This window comes from Rousettus aegyptiacus, unplaced genomic scaffold (genome assembly GCF_014176215.1).
Source record: "Rousettus aegyptiacus isolate mRouAeg1 unplaced genomic scaffold, mRouAeg1.p scaffold_m13_p_3, whole genome shotgun sequence".
In the NCBI taxonomy this organism is placed as follows: domain Eukaryota; kingdom Metazoa; phylum Chordata; class Mammalia; order Chiroptera; family Pteropodidae; genus Rousettus; species Rousettus aegyptiacus.
The window spans coordinates 33,814,276-33,835,373 of NW_023416306.1; the positions used below are offsets into that span (position 1 = coordinate 33,814,276).

Consider the following 21,098-nt stretch of genomic DNA (forward strand, 5'->3'; position numbering starts at 1 on the left):
TTTCTGTACACAGCAAAACAGAGGAGAAGTTCAGTGTCCGTCCTCACAGTCCATCCTGAATGGCTTGGAGGCAGGTGCATCAGGTTGCATTCAGAGCTCAGTTATTGTTTTTGATAGAGCTAAAGTAGTGACCTAGCTGTTGGCTGCAGAATGTCATTAATGAACTTTATAGACTAGGGAAGGGGAGAAATGAGAAAGAAATGAACCTTAATGGCAGTCTTCTTACAAGCCAGATGCTTTGCATATATTTGTTAGTCATGTGTCTAGTGGGGGAAAGGCAGAGACACAGCCAGGAATCCCTAATTCTTTGTTAAGCTGCCATAGACTCCTGAGAGAGAGAGGCCCAGAGGACACAAAGGGAAAATGCAAGACCTGCTCTGCATGTTAAAGCTTTGTCGTTACCCCAGTTCTAGTCTTCTAGTGAGTGAGCTAGACCATGGTTGATCCTTAATAATTCCCTTTGTTTAGACCAGAAATTCCTAGACTGTGCTAGAGGCTGCCTTTTGTAGTCTCTTTTTAAGATCATGCCCTAGTCTTGGCTCTCCAAAGTCAAGAAGAGACAAGAATAGATGTACCTGGGGAAGAGAGAATATCCACCACCACCACCCTCCCCTCTCCACCTCACCCTCAATCTAGAGCAGAGCTGCCCCTGTCATTCATCGATATGCCTTCCTGGGGAATATGGCAGGAGGCAGTCAAAGGTCCTTTGAAGCCTATTAGTTATAAGGTGGAATGTAGAGCAAAGCAATACTCGGAAGGACAGAGCCAGTGGAGAAGCACAAAAGGAGATTGCAGAGGACAGAACTGCAGTGTGTGCATGTGCCTCTTCATTTGCATATCAAGTGTGGACTTCCCTAGCACAGGGGTACCTTCACGTCATTGCTTATCATTTTTTCTGAACCCCTCATCTCTGAATGGCAGTATGAAAAGGGAATTGTGACTCTCTCTAAAGCTTGGGATGTGTGGCCAACAATGTTCTCTCATTTCGCTCTCATGAACCTGTGAAGCATTCCTCCCAGCATTTTCTACATGAGGAAACTAAATTTGCAGGAATTTCTCTGTTCCTCAGTGTGGAAATGGAGAAGTTGGGTTTGGACTCAGGCCTGTCTGAATCTAGAGTCTATGTTTTTCCTTCTACACCACAAGATTTCTCTTCGATTATAAATTGTGTTAAGCATGGCAAGAGAATGAGAAAACTATAATAGAGTAAAAAATAAAAATAATCTCTCAACTTCTTCTCTGCTAAATTCTCCCATTAAAGGTCAGTTTAAATCCTCATTCCTTCAAAGAACTTTCCAAGACCACTTTGACCACCAAAGACCTCCTTCTCTGGACTCATATTATATTATCGCTGTGCTTAGTTAACTCTGACTTATCCTCAAATTATTTCACCTCTGTAAACTCCCTGAGGTTAAGAGTAAGCTCTATCTACCTCCTGTTACCTCAAGTGCTAAGCCCATGGAAAGGTCTTATTACTGTTGGTTCATTTGATAACTTTTCTTTAAAAGTTTTTCTTGGCTGCTCACTGCATTATAAAAACAAAATACAAAGCATATCTCTGCAGTTTGAATAATACTGCATGTAAAAAACAGACTATTACTAGTATGTTAGAATCATCACTGTGTTCTTTCTTAACTGTAGCCATTTCCCTACTCACCTCTCAAGGATAAGTACTATCCTGAATTTTCTGTCAACCATTTTCTTTCTAGTTTGGCTGCTAATGATATAACCCTAATGAGATATTGTTTGGCTTTGCCTTGTTTTGAACTGAAATAAATGGAATCATACTATATGTGTTCTTCCATATCTCGTATCTTTCACTACACTATGTCCTTGAGATTGAGTTATATTGAGTTATAGTGTGTGTTATAATTATTTTGCCTTTACTGCTTTATAATATTCTGTGGAAGGACTATACCACCATTTATTTACCCAATCAATGCTGATAAACATGCCATACAACTTCTTTTTAGATAAAACTTGATATAAAATGCAAGTGGTAATTAAGGTTTTGCTTTAATAGGATTTTGTCCCCTAATAATTTATGTGGTTTGGAGCAACGACAGCTTCTATGGGCCTCTGGGAACTCAGGGTGATAAAAATGAAAAGGTCTTTTATGAGAAACAATATTAATGAATATAAGAATGTATATTAATTTCTCATGCTCTAGTAGCAATGCCAGAATTTAAGAGGGGAGAATTGTGTTCATTAGGTAGAGTGCCCATATAAAGAGACAAATGTAATTCTTGCAGAGAATTAGCTGCCTTATTTAAAACTAATATTTAACTGTATGGTTGTCACACGTTCATTGGGAATTAAATTGCCGCTTGATTTACTTTACACTCTAACCAGATCAAGGCAAGTATTTAACTTATTTTGCATTTGATTTACATTTGTTTTCTTTTTAATTTTCCAAGCAGGAGACATAGTTGGTGGGTACGAAGTTTATAAAGCTGTGGACAAAGGGGCAATTTCATCACCTTCGAAATTAAAACCTGATGAGACCAGTTTTCCCTTGTTGACTAGAAAGCAATAAATGCATCTTTTCTTTAAGAAATGACTATTTTGTATTAATTTATTTTGTTGATTTGGGACATAAGAGATTATATGAATGGTGGCCCTTTGCCAGTGTATTTCTCCTAAATACAATGAATTTCTCTTTTATAAGACTAAAAGTCACTTAGGGGGCACAGGTAACAATTTTGTGTTTGTATTTGCATTACTGACAGAACCTCACAGCACTTTGCAAATAGTTGTTGCTACAAAATATTTGTTGAAAAATGTGCTGAATGATTATAAAATGGCAGGCAAATACTGTTTAATTATAGTATTTCAGTCCATTGACAACAACCCAATCAGGTACGAAGGCAATAAACCAACCCAGTTCTCCGAGATGTCAGGAGTGGGGAGAACTAACCTGAGGCTATTACATCATTGAGCGAGAATTTCTTCCCATTCTCCCCCAAGAGAGCATGAGGACTTATCCCCACCTGCCTCATTTCCTATTTCCTCCAATTACCACAGGAAGTCCTCGGTACCCTCTTAGGGTGTTCTTCTTTACCCAGCCTCTCATCCCAACTTTGCTCATAAGTGCTCCCATCTGAATCATTGCTCACCCTTTCGCCTCCCTTACAAACCCTTCCATGGGGCCCTCCAGGCTCGCTCCCTGTCATCCATGAGCTCCTTATATTCCCATCCTCTCCTTAAACTTCTCTTTTCTTTCTTACTCAAGTAAAACCTTGGCAATGCCCTGAGGACATCCATGCCTTTCCCCTGTAGCCCTCTCAATGGAAGCCTTCTCTACCCCTTATCCCAGGGACTTTAGGGCGCTTGTGCCTGATTTCTGGCCATTACTCTTTCTCTCTCTCATTAGAGCCCCAGCTATTACAAAGCATCTATCCTTGAGAGCCATCAGCTTATACCACCTCTGCCCCTTCACTGCTGACATCTTGGTTACTCCTCTCATCTACTGAGCCCCTGGCTCACACTTCCCCTTTCCACCCTACCAATGCCGTCATTCTCAGGGCTTGAGGCACAAGAGAGATTTAGTAACTTCCCTAAGATGTGGAAACACTAGGTTGCCATTTATCCTGCATCTTTCAACAATGCAGTTAAGAAGAGGGGCATTGGGAGGTCTGGTTTGGCTGTTTGCATGGCATTATCTGACATTTTCTAGGAGCAAGACTTTCTTAATGAAGGAAGCAACGCACTGATTGACATTCTGGACAAGCTCCTTATCTCATTGTGGACTAGGACTTTGAATATCACTGACTAAAGAGCTCTATGGACATTTCTATTCATTTTATATAAAATATCCTGAATGAAGTAAGTCTAGGGACTCCATTATTAATAAGCTATCAGGTAAGCATGTAAACTCTGTTCTGAACTTTAGAGACTTGAGTAAAATCACCTCGAACTCAATGCGAATAACTAATAAAAATAAATAAATAAATGCCCAAACTCCACCATAAACAGCTTTATAGATTTGGAGAAAAACTCAAAACAATGGTTGAGTTTTAAAAAAAAAAATTATAGGAAAAGTTTCTTTTTAAACTTCACCCTGCCAAATGGAAAGGAGGTATCAATAAGAGGTATCGGTGGTGCAGGAAATACACCACCAGTCTTGTGTGATCTGCCGACTGATCTATATACATTGATGTAGTCAAAAAAAAGAATGTGATTAGATTATTGTGCAAATAGATCTACTCTGTATAATCAGGAAGAAAGTGATGACCAGCAAGAGTAATCAAGATGAGTAGCTAAGAGCTGTCTAGCCATCTTTGCTATTAATGGGATTTTCCAGAGTGGAAATTTGGGGCCCTTGGTCATTTGCTTCATGTGTACCAGAATTGAATAGATTTCGGTTTTGTATTAGTATCACGTTACAGCCACTGATAAACACATTTTGTTGCAAAGTAGCTTTGGTAGTTTACAGAGGTGTTGGCAGTTTCAGATGGTCTAAATTGAATTCCTGGTATCGATATCTCCTAGAAGTAAATATTCTATATATATGTACATGCTATAGATAAAGTATTAACCCATGTCTATATCCATTACCATTATCTCAAAAACAAACAAACAAACACATTTCTATTCACTTAAGGTTGAAATAGAAAATGTGTCCTTTCCATTTCCTCAGTAATGAGGTTTCCTAGAAAACCTTGCCCCAGGCGACACATCCTGCTCAGCACACAGACCTTAAATTTAGACATTTATTGAGTCTTTCATATATGCCAAGTACTAAGTGATCCATAGTTCAAAGGAAAGATATTTTAAAGATTTAAGCAGGAAGGTAAAAAGTAATATACCCCCAGAAGACAATGCTCTGTGTTAGGAGCAGTCTCTGTTTCCCTACAGACATAAACGCAGGACTTGCCTCGGCAACTCCATCGCAGAGGGGGGCTGTGATAAGGAAAGATAGGGGGAGAACTTAAAGATCAGGAACACTGACTCAGTGGCAAGTGAGACTTGGAAGGGGAAAGTGACTTCCCCAGGGCCACACAGCTAGAAGGTGGCCAAACTAGTACTCAGGTACTTTGACTTTCAGAAGATCAACCACTGGACTCTAACATAGGCCCTATTAGAGACTACAAGCCCTGAAAGTTTCCTGACATTAAAATGAAAACCGGTGTTTCATTTATCTAATTATCTTTTCTAGTAGAAGGGCTTGAAGGATTCACATTTATTATCTAGTAGTGGGGCTTGAAAGATTCACAGTTATTCACATTCACATTTATTATGGACCGAACATCTCATAATGAAGAATTTCATTAGAAAACGACCAATAAACATAGAGTATAAGTGCAAAAAGCAGGATATAAAAGTTAAATACCTTGAAAAATGCTTGAACTTGATCTTGATACAATTAACAAAAATTATTTACTAAATATCTTAATGTTTATTTCATGGGCAGTGTATTGAAACAAGTAAAATTATTTACTTTGTAACACTAAATTTGTATGAATGATGGGAATTGTATTTTAAAATTTCATCTACATTTTTGTTAAAATACAAGTTTGCACTAAAATGGAAATAAATGCAATTAAGACCACAGACATAAAATACACCAGGGCAAGAAAAAGCCAAATATTCATAAATAATATTAATGATGAAATGGATCATGTAATAATACCAAATCATTATTAAGCACTTTTCAGCAAAAAATCCCAATGTGCATTACCATCAATTAATTTTCATATCCCTCTGAATGAGGTCAATAGTCACATTTATTTTACAGATGACACCACAATTAATTGACTTACTTGTGGTCATAGAGCAATCTACTTATCTTTTTCCAAGTGCTATTTCCAATAAATGAGGATAGAGGAAAGAAAGTGAGGGCCTAACATGTACTGATTGCTGTTATGAGCCAGAAAATGTGTTGAGAGGTTTACGAGGATTATCAATCTTCATAGCAATCCAGTAGGGTATCCTTACTTTTGTTTTAAAATTAAAGTAAAAAGAATAGATCAGATGAGGTAAATAACTTAGGCAAGGTTGTATAATTGGTATATGCAGAGTTTGAATTCTTTCCATTGTAACACTCTACCTTTCTTTGGCCTTCTTATAAGAAAAAATGAAATGAAAAAAAAATGAAAGTGAAAGTTTATGAGCTTGACTTTGTCAATCTAAGGGGTTATGGGTCTACTTTTATCAATTTAGTTCCACAAGTGTTGATTAAGTACCTCCTATAGCTTGGGTATTTTTCTAGGGCTTAGAGGAAAGGATGAATAAAGTAACACTTGTCCTCAAAAATTTCACAACTAAAGGGACAAAAAAACACACATTATCTATCTATCTATCTATCTATCTATCTATCTATCTATCTATCATACCCTTCTTACACCTTTGCTTCCTTCAAAAAAGATTCTAGGTACTTTACATGACCATGCAAAGAAAAAACAAAATTTAAATAAGAATTTAAGTCAGGGAGAATGGAAGGGAAGGCAAAGACAAAGCATTATGTAGAAATGCAAACATGCAAATTCTAGGGTTCCACAGGGTTATTAAAATTAAGTCATCATTTGACCCTGAGCTTATTGGCAACAGAAACTAAAAGAAACATATGATAACTTACAAAATTTATAAGCAAAAGTACAGTTATTCCTTATGGTAAGATTCTTCAATGCCGTTTAGTTTTCAAAGAAATATTTTGTATGGATTTTACACAGGGGATCAATGTCCTCAACAATGGCCCTACAGTAAATAGTTAGTTTCCTCAGACTGTTTCTCAAAGCAGAACTCAATACGAGATAAACATATGACACAAAAGCCACCCTCAGCCAAAGCACTGCACAGGGAGTCCACAGCTCTTATCATCATAATGGCATAAAAATCAATGTCTATGGGCAGACTCGAGAATGCTTTGGGGATAGGGTTGAAGAATAGATGTAATTTTCCCAAACCTACTGCTGGGTCTAGAACATATTAAGCAATCAAAACTATTTTATGAATAAATAATAACATGAACATATAAAAATAGATGAGTGATTGAATAAGAGATAAGAATAGTGGGAAAGAAGGTATTTAAGGTAGGGGAAGAGAATGAGCAAGGACAAGGAAGAGAAGTCCAGAGTGTATTTAGAAATAGTGATTTATCTTGGTTTATTGCTGAATAGAAAGTAGGCAACATGCTATAAAAGTAGATGAGATTAAATCACACAGGGCCTTAAATACCTCACTAGGTAGTTTGAACAAGTTTGGGTACTGATAAGTATGGATTCTTGGCCAGTGATGTCTCTGCTCTTTGCCTTAGATTGGCTCTGGCACGCACATTCCACAATCTGTGAGTCCATGAAGTTATTTTGTATGAGTTCGGTGTAGACCTATTGAAAACTTCGAGCATCAGAGAAAAGTGATTAGGACAAATCATTAGATTATTCTGGCAGTGGTTAACTGGAGGCAGAAAAGCCAGTTAGAGTGTAGCTCTAGAGCTTGTTCTCACAGAGGCCCATGCAAAGCCAAGGGTGGGCTCCACCCAGTTATCTTCCATCTTTCCTTGCCAGTTCCTAGTCCATTACATGCACACAGCTCAGAGTGACTGACCCCAGGGGAGCTCAGGTCAAGTCTGTGACCCCAAAGGGAACAGAGAGTGTTGCCTAGGATGAATCCTCTGATGTTTTCAGGAAAAGACAGAGAACAAAGAGCCATAGAACCAAACAAAACTAGACAAATCAGAGAGGCAGGAGAAAGGGCCATGAATGAGCTTGAGGAGAGCAGAAGTCAGATTTCAGGGGGCAGAGAGGTAAATGGGAAGTGAAGTCATGTAGGTGGTGAGTGGAGACTGCATGTATGGGAGGTCAGAGGCAGATAGGTCGGTCTAGAGATAGCAAGCTGACTCTAGAAATTGAGAAGGGAGAAATTTGAGGGTGTTTGTAAGTTAAGAAGAATATTAGGCAGTAAGAAATTAAATAGGCACCAAAAGAAAGGAAGGGAAGAAGGGAGAAAGTGTGGGAGGGAGGGAAACTGGTGGGACAGATTCTCGGGGAAGACACTAAGAGTACAATGGGCTGGAGGAAGCAGAAAAATTCTGAAACAGAGAGGAAAGATGTTGAGTGAGTCACCTTCTGAGGGCCTTAACTTTGATGCTTATGACAGCATTGGGCCACTGAAAGAAGAAGTGGACTTTCAGGGATCCTCAAGGTCCCCATCATGGGCCTTTGGGCTAAGCCTGGCAATGAGTTCAATGATGAACAAGACAGACTCTTGCAAAATGACTTCACATTCCTGGGAGGGCACCAAGTACCAATTTGGACGCCCCATACAACATCCGATAGTAGCAAATGATTCTCTCCTTCTAAACCAAATTTTAATACTCCCATGCCGAATGAGAGCAGAATGGCTGTGGAGGGACCCAGGAGTGGTGCTTAATGTAACCTGAGCATTACAGTAAATAAAGGCAGTTGAGTTATTTGAAGTTAAATCCCCAAAACTTCTTGTAGGAAACAGGCAAGGGGGGGGAAGCCCCAGAAATCTTTCAAGCTGTTAGACTGAAGGGAACACCACACTTCAAAATACACATACGGCACATCCTTCGCTTTGACAGCCCCTAACAGCCAAAATTATATCTGTTCTACACATTGGCATGTGGTAGAATTGGATTGATTTGCCCTGACAGCCCTCCGTGCTGGAACAATACTTGTCAGTCAGCCTCGGCAATGTTTGTATTTTCAAGAATAATTATGCAGAATGATTGTACAAAATCCTGGCAGGTGGGCCAGACAGTCTTATCTGCCTACCTCTCTGACACTGTGTCCCTGAGCCTCAGAGCCCTTACTTCTCCTGAGGATGAAAAACATCCCTTTAACACCTGGCCCCAAGCCACATAAACCTCCATTTGAGGGTTCCATGTTGAAATCTATTCTGTCTCTTGGTATCCTCCACTCCTAGGCCTTCAGTCTTTTGTTTGGGGTGGGATAATTCACAAACGACACCATTACACATTCAGGGGCTTCCCTGACCTATGTCTTAATTTTGAACAGCTTATCCTAATATAAATATACATGAGTAACATATATACATATATATATATATATATATCTGTTATACACACAAACATATACATATATACATGTGTGTATGTGTGTATATATATACATATATGTGTGTGTGCGTGTGTGCGTGTGTGTATATACACATACATTAGTGAGGGGGCAGGAATTGATAAAAGAAATGGAGAAATGCTATCAGAATATGAAAAATGGTGATAAAACGGTTAAGCAAAGTGTTATGTGAGTGGCTCACTTAGGAAAGGCCCTGTAAAGTCATTGAGTGAACTTTAGAAAAGCAGATTGGAGTCTTATGAGGAAATCTCTGAACAAAGGGGCAAGCACTTAGCCTATAAGCAATTAAAAGCCAGTGGGCATTTTATAAGGTCTAGAATTCCATGCCAGCTTCCAAGGCTTCTTTCCTCAGCCGTAGACTCTGCCCTAATTCCACAGAAAGGTAGATGCTCAGTAGAATTCATAACCAACGATAGGTGCCCAATGTCTGCAAGATGGAGAGTCACAGACAAGATTTGGGGTGCCTCCCAAATGTTTGCCATCTCTGGATGGCTTTCTGTTCAATTAATATGCAAAGCAAAGTCTTTTGATATTTCCTCTTTAATGTACTTGGGAACTCATATTTCAACAAGTAATGCTAATGTTTATTTTCTTTTAAGGATTTTGCAGTACTTGCAGCATTTTTCAATCTAACATACTTTCTCCCCACCTCATTTCACTATTTAAGCAATTATGTGAAAAAAACTGTGGAAGGTTCAAGAATGCATAAGGGGAGAGAAAGTCAGTGGTCACTAATTGTATGTCTGCAGTGCTCTAGGCATTATGTTAAGCATTGTGTATATATTCCCTTATTCCTAAGTCTCTCATCCTGACAGACTTCGGAAGAGTTATCACCATCTCCATTTTAAGACTGTGATAACTGAGTCTTGGGGATTTTAAGTAATTTGCCCCAAAAGAAGCAGCTGGCAAGTGGGCAAGGCAAGCTAGGACTGGCTTCAATACCCATGCAGTCTCTCCCAATAGAACACGAATCTCTCCCCAGAGGATGCCCACTCTAACAGGGAGATGACACAATTACACAAATATTGCTGTTAAAGGGAGAACACAAAAACTGCCATGGCATAAGTAAAAAAGAAAGGGTTAAGGGTATTTAGAAGAAAAAGAAGTAGATCATTTGAGTATAGTATTTGGAGTTGGAGGACATGCCATTTGAATTTTCCCTTGTAAGTTGAGCAGGGCTTGAAATGTTGGTTGGAAAGAAGGATCTTGTTGGATAATGATTATGACATTTCTAAAATGCCATCACATCACCTACTTAATCACATGTTGGACCTTCATGTTAAGACATGTCCGTATTAAAGCCCCAAATCTGAAAACTATTTAGGTAGAACGAAGTGGAATTTCTATTATTTCTATTTGTGTGGACCCAAATGAGACAAATATCAGCTGTTTCATATGGCTCTATCTAATTTATTGCTAGGTTGTAACTTTGCAAACAGAACCTCTGAATATTAAAAAAGAATTCATATCTTATATTTTAATTTTCAAAAAAATACATTAAGGAATGTGATACTTGTAAAAATGGTAACAAATCAAGCAGAGTTACAAAGAGTTTAAGATGGAAAGAAACTGTAGCCTTCTGCACTCTTTCCTGTCCTTAGTCCTACTTTCCTTGGAAACTGATTCAATCCAATTTGATTTTTGGTTTTCCAGGGATTGCCTCCATAACTCTAATTGATATGTTATACCTCCTACTCCTGTTTTCCCAGTTTAAGACACTGATTTTCCACTACATAGGAGGAGGATTTTACTCACACTATCTCCCACCTCCTCTCAATAATCAGAAGCTATATTATTTTTAGTCCTTCTATTGGTTATCTATCATATTATATCTCTATAGCGGCCAGCATCCTGATACTCTTCTGTATAGGATGAGTATATTAGCACCCTACATTCCCTCTATTTCAATCACTTCCCATATTCTGTGAGCTTGACCTTTACTGCACCTGTGTCAGGATTGTCATTCAATTCACATGTACATTCGATTCACAATATGATACGGTTAAGTGCCTTATGCTTCTAAAAATTGAAAAAGAATAAAAAGAATTTATGTTAATAGGACCAGCTTAATACTATATACACAAGGCTTAGTGGAAGGCAAGACTGCATTTTCTTTCCCTCATGTCTAATGTCACACAGAGACCTGCTGAGACATTTGAAGGAGGATGTCCGTACTCAAATCAAATGACTTTTCTTTCCTAGCATCAAGATTGTTCTAACTTCTAATTTAAGTAAATAGATTTTTCATTAATCTTGCTTGCCTTTAGTGGACCTCCAATTTGAGATCCAGGTGATTCTTCACCACTGAGCAATCACATTCTGTTTTTTTTTCCTTTGATATTTTTCCTACTATTTTTCTCTGTTCTCATTATTAACTGAAAATCTTAATAGTCATATGTCACTTCTCATGATACAAATGAATTATATGAGTTCTCTCTCATGAATTGCTTCCCCATTTCTCTTTTCTCATTCCTTCCCAGCCTTTTGGCTAAAATCAAGGGTATTTCTCTTATCTTTACCCCCAGCACCGTCATTGCCTTATTGTGCTTTAGTCTGGAAAATTTTCTTGACTATCTTTCAAGGCCTATGATTGAAATTTTTATTTTAGTCATCATATATTTAATGTTTATGGGTTCCTTATTTGTTATCTTATATTCTTTTTCATAGTTACTTGACTTTGATTTATGTATGCAAAATTTCAAATTACAGACCACTTTTCTTTCTTTTAAATTCTTTTCTTATTCTTGATATTCTTCTTTTTCCTTCAAGATCAGTTTTTTTCCTTTGTCTTCTTTCATAGGTGCTTATTGTCCTCATATGTACAGTGCATCATGAATTCTATTTATATTTAATAATGAAAGATTGAGTAGCTTGTGCTTTTATGTTAGTAATTCTGTTTTCACATAGGAAGTTTAGTTAGAAATTGGTCATTGGTAGAACACATAAATAGGTGGGCCTTGCTTTAGCGAAAATAGGCAGAAAATGGACCATTAAGCCAGAGCATAAACATGCCAGACTAAAAAGAGCATTATTCTGAGTCTCGGCAATACCTGCACTATTAGCCCTCGTCCTCTAGGGCAATCTGGCAATTTCTGCATAGAAGTGATTTAGATTCTTTTTTTTTTTTTTGTCTGAAGATAAATAATGGACTATCTGATTCTCTGCCAGATTGGAGGTGAAGGGTGCATGTCATTAATGCAGTCATCTCCACCCCGTGATAAAGGGACATCAAGATCTTTCCTGCTGCTCCCCTCTGTTGCATCTGCTGCTCTTACTGGCCCCAATCCTGGAGCCATCCCAGGTTCCACCAACACAGAGTGGTCCTACCACCACCGAAGCCCCCCTAGAGCATATTCTAAGCTGACGATTCTGCCACTATGTCTCATGCATCAACATCGAAATCATGCACCACCTCTCTTCCAGAATCTGTTGAAACGTTCATCCACTAAGGACTTCCACTTCTTCACCTCATTGGTATAGATAAGAGGCAAAAAGACATGCCCAACTCACTAATCTGAATAGAATGTCTTCAATATCTTTCTAAGGAAGTGCTGTTTGGAGTTCCCATACCAGTTGGAAGGTTCTCTAAGAGCTCAAATGGGATGCCTGAAGACCTATTTATTTTACAAATCAGGACAGCAAGGCACTGTAAAAAGGCCAGTTTCCCAGAGCTGAGGTAGGATTCAAAAACCATTTGCTTTCCTTCAAATCTAGTGTTGTTTATATTATACCCTGATCCTTCTCATTATATATATTTATCAACTAAATTCAAGAACTATAACTCGAAAGTGTAAAAACAAGGGAAGGCAAGGAAGATAAACGTTATATGAAGTCAGTGGAATACTGCCTCGGCCTGTCCTTAGAAGTCAAATCACCCTTTCTGTGTAGCTACCAGACTTATCCCTTTCATATTCTGTCTATTTACACTCTTCATCTTTGATGAGCTGCGAAACCTTGGGTGTGAACTCACGTCAAGAAGTACAGTGTTTAAGTCAGTTTATGAGCTGGGAGCAGATTTATTATGTGAGGGTCATGGTGCTTGGGTTCCTTTCCTCTCTGGCTTTTGATAAGGACTTGTTTTGTATACTTCTGTCAGCGGGAACACTTCCAAACTTCGCAGTCAATGCTACAAACAACTTCAGGACAAGTTATAAAAAAGCACACAACTAAGTCACATTTACCTAATCACACTTGTGCATTGTTGATAGGACTGCAAACTTGCAGAGCCCATATGGAAAACAGTACAGAGATTCCTCAAAAATCCAAAGATAGATATATCATATGACTCCGAAACTCAACTTCTGGATATTTATCTAAAGAAAATGGAAACACTAATCTGAAAGGATATGTACACTCTCGTGTTCATTGCAGCATTATTTACAATAATTAATACATGGAAGAAACCTAGGTGTCCACTGATAGATGAACAGACAAAAAAAAATGTGGTATGTATATACATACATACATACATACATACATACATACATACATACATACATACAATGGAATATTACACAGCAATAAAAAAGAATGAAATCTTGCCATTTGCAACAACATGAATGGACCTAAAGAGTATTATTCTAAGTGAAATAAGTCAGGAAGAGAAAGACAAATACCATATGGTTTAACTTATATGTAGAATAAAAAAAAAAAAAAGATGGACAAACATTACAAATATGGACCCATAGAAACAGAGACAAAGGAATGGTTACCAGAGGGAAGGGAGGAGGGATGGGTGAAAAAGGAAAGGGTAATATAGTTAATAATATTGTGATAAGTTTGCACAGTGACAGATGATTACTAGAATTGGTGGAGTGATCACATTGTAAGGTATGAAAATGTCAAATCACAATATTGTATACCTGAAATCAATATAACCAATATAAGATTGTATACAAGCTATACTTAAATTTAAAAAAAAATTAAGAAGAAAAGAAGAGAATCGTTCCCAACCAATGGGCTTGGGGATCCTGTTGAGGATTCTGCGGAGGGTCAGACAAATCCATCTTCTGGTTTTATAATAGATATCTCATGTGACATCTCATAAAAATTGCCTTCTCCTAAGAGAGTTTCAATGTTACTATGACAAAGGGAACTTATTCTGGGTGATTAAACATTCTGTTCTTATATGTTAATATGGACCATTTACATCCAGGATTGGCATAGTCTAAACTATCAAAATGTCATCAGATATTTGGAGTAGATAATATTAAACAAATTCATTCAAGAAGTCAATGTTTGTCCTTGTGGGTATGGCTAAAAAATATCCCACTCTGTCTCATAGTCCCACCTAAGGCCTGGTGGACAAGCTTGCAGGGAGAACTTGATTTCCCAGGAGGCTTTAAGTCTGTAGTGGGGCAAGAACCGAGAGTGAGGATCCAACATTGAACTCATGTCACTTCTTTGATTCAGGCTCCTCCATCTAAAGATATTTGAGTGAATCAACAACATTTGTAAGGAACAGTAAAATATTCTTATAGTTTGTCCCTCTACTTTATGAATGTGCACATTATAACTGAAATGAACAGGAGTGAGATCCTTACTATCTCAGACGAAACCACATAGCTATAGAAGAACCAATGAAAGCCACGGAGGAAAAGGCCCATTAAGAAAGGAAGTTGAGAAACAAGAAGGGAAGTGTCCTGTGGGCAGAGCCCAGGGTGGTGATGGGAGAGCGCTAAATGATAATGAAGGCAGGGATGTAGAGTCAGAAAGGGAAGTCTTAGTCCTGTCATTGCTAATAACTAACTACATGACTTAAAGTGATTCATTTAATGTAGCTTCCTAACTTTGATTTCTTTTTTTCTAGCTATAAAACGGGAATAAAAGGGACTGACCCCTGTATCCCAGCAAGAACAAAATGGTATTCTAAATAAAAAGCACTCTGACAAATAAAACGTATTATAAATGTTATATGGTGTGACCACTGCTATTTAGCAATTTGACATTCGAGATTACACGGTGCCTTACAGTTACATTTTATTGGTTCAATTAAATGTTAAATATTACAGACAACTACAATAATAATGGGCCTTCTGGTCTCGGAGCACTTTAAGGCTCATTAAGTATTCTCACATGTTATTTTATTTGAACATTAAAACAACTCTGTGAAGTAGGCTGTGAAAATTTCCTGAGTTCCATCTTATAGCTAAGGAAGCAGAGGCTCAGAGAAGCCAAGGGGGTTCATCCAAGGTTGCACAGCTGGTCAGTTACAAAGCCAGACCTGAAGCTTTGCCTTTTGATTCCAAGTCCAATGTTCTTTAGACCTGAGTGGCAAAGTAGGAATTCTGGAGACTAAGAATCGAGAAAGTACAAAATTCATTCTGGAAACAAAAATTGTAGGTATGACACTAAGATCAATGCAAAATACTAATGCAAAAATGGTGCCAAGTGTTTGCCTGCTAGAGGGATATGAACTCAAGAAAGGAGAAGTTAATGTGGATGATAATTATAGGAAAGGCTTCAAAGATTTTAAAAGGTCTGGACTGAAATGTGAAAAATGGATTCATCTACATAATCAAAAGTCAAGGTGGACTCTTAAGAAACAAGAAGCAAAGGCATGAAGTCAGCGTAGGGTGGTGGGAATAGGATTGCTCTCTTTACTCAGAGTTGTGATGACAGGTGGTGGGATAAAAACCTAAGTAGAAGTTTCAACAGGTTTAATGGAACCAGATCACAGAGAGACTGAAGGTTAGATAAAGGGTTTAGATTTGATCCTATCAGCAATGGGAGCTAATTGTAGGTTCCTAATTGAGGGTAGGGCATCATATAATTAGTATATTGTCTGGTAGGGGTGTACATTGAAGCAAAGAGAGCAGCTAGGAGATTGCTGCATTAATAAAAGCATAGTCATGAAGTCCTGCGTTACAGCTGTGGCAATGAAAATAAAAAGAAAGCTATCAATCCTAATAGCCGAGTTATTTAATAATAGGAGCGAAAGCATTATTCACTTAGTTACTATACCCTACATGAGTCTCAGAAACATAACAACTTTCTCACTCGCATTTACCCTTAACCATGCTGCTGAAGTAAGTGATCCGGTTGCCAAAGCAAAGAGTTCATTAAAAATTACATGAATTTGTCAAAAGCAGGGGTCCCCAACCTTTTTGGCACCAGAGACCAGGGCTCCTATAAGAATCAAATGCCTGATGATCTGAGGTAGAGCTGAGGTAGCGATGCCAGCGCTGACGTGCAGCTACAGATCCAGATGAAGCCTCGGTCGCTCCCCCACCACTCACTTCTAGCTGAGCCTGGAGGTTGGGGACCCCTGATCAAAAGGGTTCCTTATTTTATCCCTTAGTCTTCTATTTAAGAGGACTTCTCAGAACTAGTATGATTATACTTATGCATAAATACCACTGGGATCACCTTAGACCTCCTAATATAGGTAATTATGGATACATGTCATGTGTCACATGTCACCTTTCATTGGAACTCTATGAGCTCCAAGGATATGCAGGTAAAAATGGGAAGCAGAAGCAGGTGGCAGAGAAGGAGGAGGAGAAGGGGCAGGAGGACAAGGTCAAGTGTTGCACTGGTGCACTGGGTCCTATTGATTGCTTAGGCCAGCTGGAGTCTTGGTGCTTGAATCTGCCTTTCCAGCATCTATTACCTGAAGCCCTACCCCAATGCAGTAAACATTATGGGTTGAAATTTTCCCCTTTCCTTTCTTGGTGGGCGGGTTTGTAGACATGGTCAAATTTGAACATAGCTTCCAGCCTCCATTTTTATAAGCGAATTTTTAAAAAGACACGCTTTCCCTTTAAATTTCAATAGCTCTGTTGTGCTTTCCATTCCCTCTTCATTTCGGTGTGTGGGCATCATACACACACGCACCCAGACACCTCACACACTGCACCGACAGCTGCTTGCCAGTCAATGAAGTCACATTACTCTGTCATGGATATGTGTGAAAGCAACAGCCTCACAGGAGGTGGGCAGAGGCATACACAATGCAATCAACGTAAACGGGAATTTTCTCTCTCCTGCGCCTGACTGTTTTGTTGGCTTATTGAGCAGAGGAGTGAACAAGCTTCATTGGGTGCAGAACTGTATTTAGAGGAAAAAATGTTTTTTTTTTTTTTTATTGTCATTATACGTGATAATAACTTCATGAGACTGTCACCTTGAGATTCACGCAGGATGGAAAAAGCAAGCTCTCCGGCTCTTGGTGAAATCCAACAGAATTGACCTCTTTTTCCCATGGAAATGTCAACAGCTATTATACAACCAGCACTTCCCTAGGCAAATATACCAGAGCCCCTTCGAGAGCTGCAAGGCTGAGGACAGCTCAATTACTGTCATGGTATCTTCAGCACCTCAAAGAATCTCCCTTAGAGCTGATACTTACAATGTTCCGGGCCAGGTGCCTGTCACGTGGCCCGGGAGCTGCCCAGCCCAGGTGCTCTTACCAACAGCACAATTCATGGGCTATCATTCCAGCAGAATGATCTCCTTCCCAGACCCTGGCAACCCAGAAATTGATGACCTAAACCAAGTAACTGAGAACTTAATTGTGGTATTTTAAGGGAATTTTGTACTTCATGAAAAGAACCTTTGAAAGACAAATGTTTATTTTGGACCAAATGCACTTACATAATGCCTGATGGTGTACAAAAAATGTTTTGTCTCATGTGACATCATTAGACAACCCGCAAGGACTTCTACACCTACAAAGTTAAATCTCTATCCAAGATCGACCAAAGCCAACAAGCCTGCTTGAATGTTTAAATAAGAAATGTACAGTGGGAGGAAAGCCGCAGGACACTGGGCTAGGATGAGACTCCAGAAAGCTAATTAACAGGACCAGGAAAAGGGAGTGTGACAGACTCTCACACGCAAGTGAGCTGGCAGCCCTAACTAATTAGCAACAATTAATTTTACGGTAGGAGCAAGAACACATGTATTATGTTCTATAAAAGCTTAATAGATGTCACCATAAATCAGTCCTATCTCTCCCCTGAAATTCAACTTGCAAGCAATCTGCCTGAAATCTTCAGGAATTATTAACAATATAGAGCTGCCTGCTATGTCTTGGATCTTGATATGAAAAGCAAGATGTTTTTTTTCTCTTCCACTTGGCCCTGTCTAATCTTAGCTGCTGTAACCTAGATTGGCATTAGCAGGCTCAGACATACCCCAGGCCCTAAATCAATTCTGACTAAGAAAGACACAAAATGAGCAGCCCAGGCCTGCGCCTGGTAGGATTTGAGATCCATTGTACCACTATAGACCGGATATCCATGTACCCAAAACGAGCTCCTTGCCTGAGATGGAAGATGGTTTTCTTTATTTATGCCTCCTCTTATTGACGTGACATAATGGAAGGTCATGTTGAAAGGATCAGGGGCTCAGTGGGAAAGACAGCCGTGGTCGAGTAGCAATGTCTCCTGGGCAGGGGAACTGGAAGCACTGTTCTGGTATCTTTTTGTTTTTCGTTTTGTTTTGTTTTCATTTTCCAACATTTACAAAATTTGGTAAAATGCATATAACATAAAATTTATCATTTTAAAGTGTACAATTCAGTGGCATTAAGCATATTCTCAATTTTGTGCAACCATCACCCTCGTCTAGTTCCAGAACTTTTTCACCACCTCGAATGCAATTAAGCAGTCACTTTCCATTTCCCCCTCCCCTCAGCCTCTGGCAACTACTAATATGTTTTCTGTCTCTATAGATTTGCCTATTCTGGATAGTTCATGTAGATGAAATCATACAGTACCCTTTTGTCTGGCATCCTTTCACTTAACAAAATGTTTTCAAGGTTCATCGTGTTGTAACATTCATCAACATTGTTGTTTTTTTGGGGGGGGGTAGTTTTGTTTTGTTTTGTTTTGTTTTAGTTACTCTGACTAGCCCTGTGTGGTGACTATTGTTCTCCTTTGGTTTCCTAAATAGTATCTCAGTTTTCTTCTGAGTCAAGAACTCACTATGAGGCCTAGCTAAGCCCTTCTAGGTCCCTTCTTCAATGGTTGTACTTTATTTCTCATCCTCCCAGGCTGAGAGGTGGATCCTGCTCTGAGAGAGCAGCTGAGCTGTAACTAGGACTGCACTTTTTGTCAAAGAGCTCTTGCTGCCATGAACCACCGACTGGACCAATTTCCCCAGAATGAAGGTAGGCATGACACACCCTTTGGACGTTTGTGCATGGCTTACTCTGGACTGACAGATTTCAGATACCATACTTCCACACAGTGAAACCCCCTGGTCTTTTGATTAGTATAGCTCAATATTTTGGAATATATAATGATAAATTAGGATGTAAGAGATGTGACCTCTGCTTCTAGGAAGATGGAGTAGATATAATCTTCTAAATTTTTCCCAATAAGTACCACTAAGAACTCTGCACATACGTAAAAAACAAACATAAAAAAACCCTGAAAGGTACAGAGGAGAAGGCAGGTTGACTAGGAACCTTGGAATGATGTGGCAGTGAGTTCACTGGATTTTATTTTTGTCTAATTATCCCCAGATTAGATATGTAGACATCAGCAACATGAAAATGTTGCAGAACACAGGCACAAAAATCTTCAGAAAAAAACCTGCTCTCACTTTCCAAAGGCTGGTAAAGCAGCAGCCTAGGAAGACAAAAAAAAAAAAAAAACTCTTACATAGTAACTTCTCTGCTCCTACTAAACCCCGCAGAGTAATTGTGGCTTCATCTCCAGTTGTGCCAGCAAAGGCCAAATGGGGAGCTGGGTCTTCTACTCTCTTGAGGCTATAACGAGGCACCCAGCCATGGGCCCAGGTGGTATCAAAGAAAGGCCAAGTAGGAAGCTGAGACTTTTATCCCCATCAGGCAATAATAAGTGTCACTCCAACCCCTACTGAAGTATTCTTGGATACTATTCAGGGATCCTGTGCTTCCATTCTTACCCTTTAGTAACCAGGCATCCCTATTCTTACCAACAGAGGTGGTGTCAGAGGTAGCAAGTGGGGAGTTAGGACTTTTACCACTACCCAGAAGTAATGAGGCCATCCTTCATGTCCCCTGCTCCAGATACTGCAGTATCAATGGAAGCCATGTAGGGAGAAGAACAAGGCATTCCCACCCCTCCCAACCAAGGAGGTATCAGTGGAGGCCTAATAGAGAGCTGGCACTGCTACCCCCACCAAACAGTAATGAGGAGATCATCTCCTCAAGTGCTAAGAGAGGCTGAGTGGAAAACCTGGATGTCTATCTTCACCTAGCAGTAACAAGGCAGGGTCCCCCATCTGCTATTAGGGTGGTATCACAAGAAGCTAGCTAAAACAGAAGACTTAAACAAGACCTGAGTCTCATAACAGAATACCCCAAATGTCTGGGCTTTAATCAACAATCACCCATTAAACCAAGGACTGATAAGATCTCAAACTGAATGAAATAAAAACAATCAATAGATGCCAAAACCAGGATAATGGCAATGTTAGAATCATATGGCAAAGATTTTAAAGCTGTCATCATAAAAAAAAATGCTTCAATAAACAACTACAAATTCATTGAAACAAATGAAAAAAAGTAAGTTTCAGCACAGAAATAGAGGACATAAGGGAATATCCAATAGGAACTTTAGAACTGAAAAATATAATAACCAAAATTACAAGCTCAATAAATGGGCTCAACTACAAAATGGAGGGGGCAGAGGAAATGGCTTAGTTAACTTGAAGATAGACTACAAAAATTATCCAATCTGAGCACCAGAAGAAAAATAGACTAAAAAAAATTAATGGAACCTAAAGACATGAAATTGTGGGACTATAACAAAATATCTAACATTCACATCATCAGAGTCTTAGAAGAAGAGGAAAAAGATGGCATGGTCAAAATATAGTTAAAGAAATAAAGACTGAAACTTCTTAACTCTGGCAAAAGACATAAATCTAAAGATTCAAGAAGTGAACTCCAAACGGAATAATCCTCCCCACTCCAAAAAAACAAACAAACGAACGAACAAAAACAAAACAAAACAAAACAAAACAAAAATACACAAGGAAGATTGTAGTGAAACTTCAAAAAATTAAAGATGAAGAAAAAAATCTTGAGATCAGTGAAAAGAA

At 38.8% G+C, this 21,098-nt stretch overlaps 1 protein-coding gene across 3 annotated transcripts in view; it reads right to left on the minus strand.

Annotated features, from left to right (window-relative positions):
* The window catches only part of NTRK2 (neurotrophic receptor tyrosine kinase 2), a 319,160-nt gene that overhangs the window by 81,776 nt on the left and 216,286 nt on the right, over positions 1-21,098 (minus strand). The gene's annotated exons all lie outside the window — the stretch shown is intronic.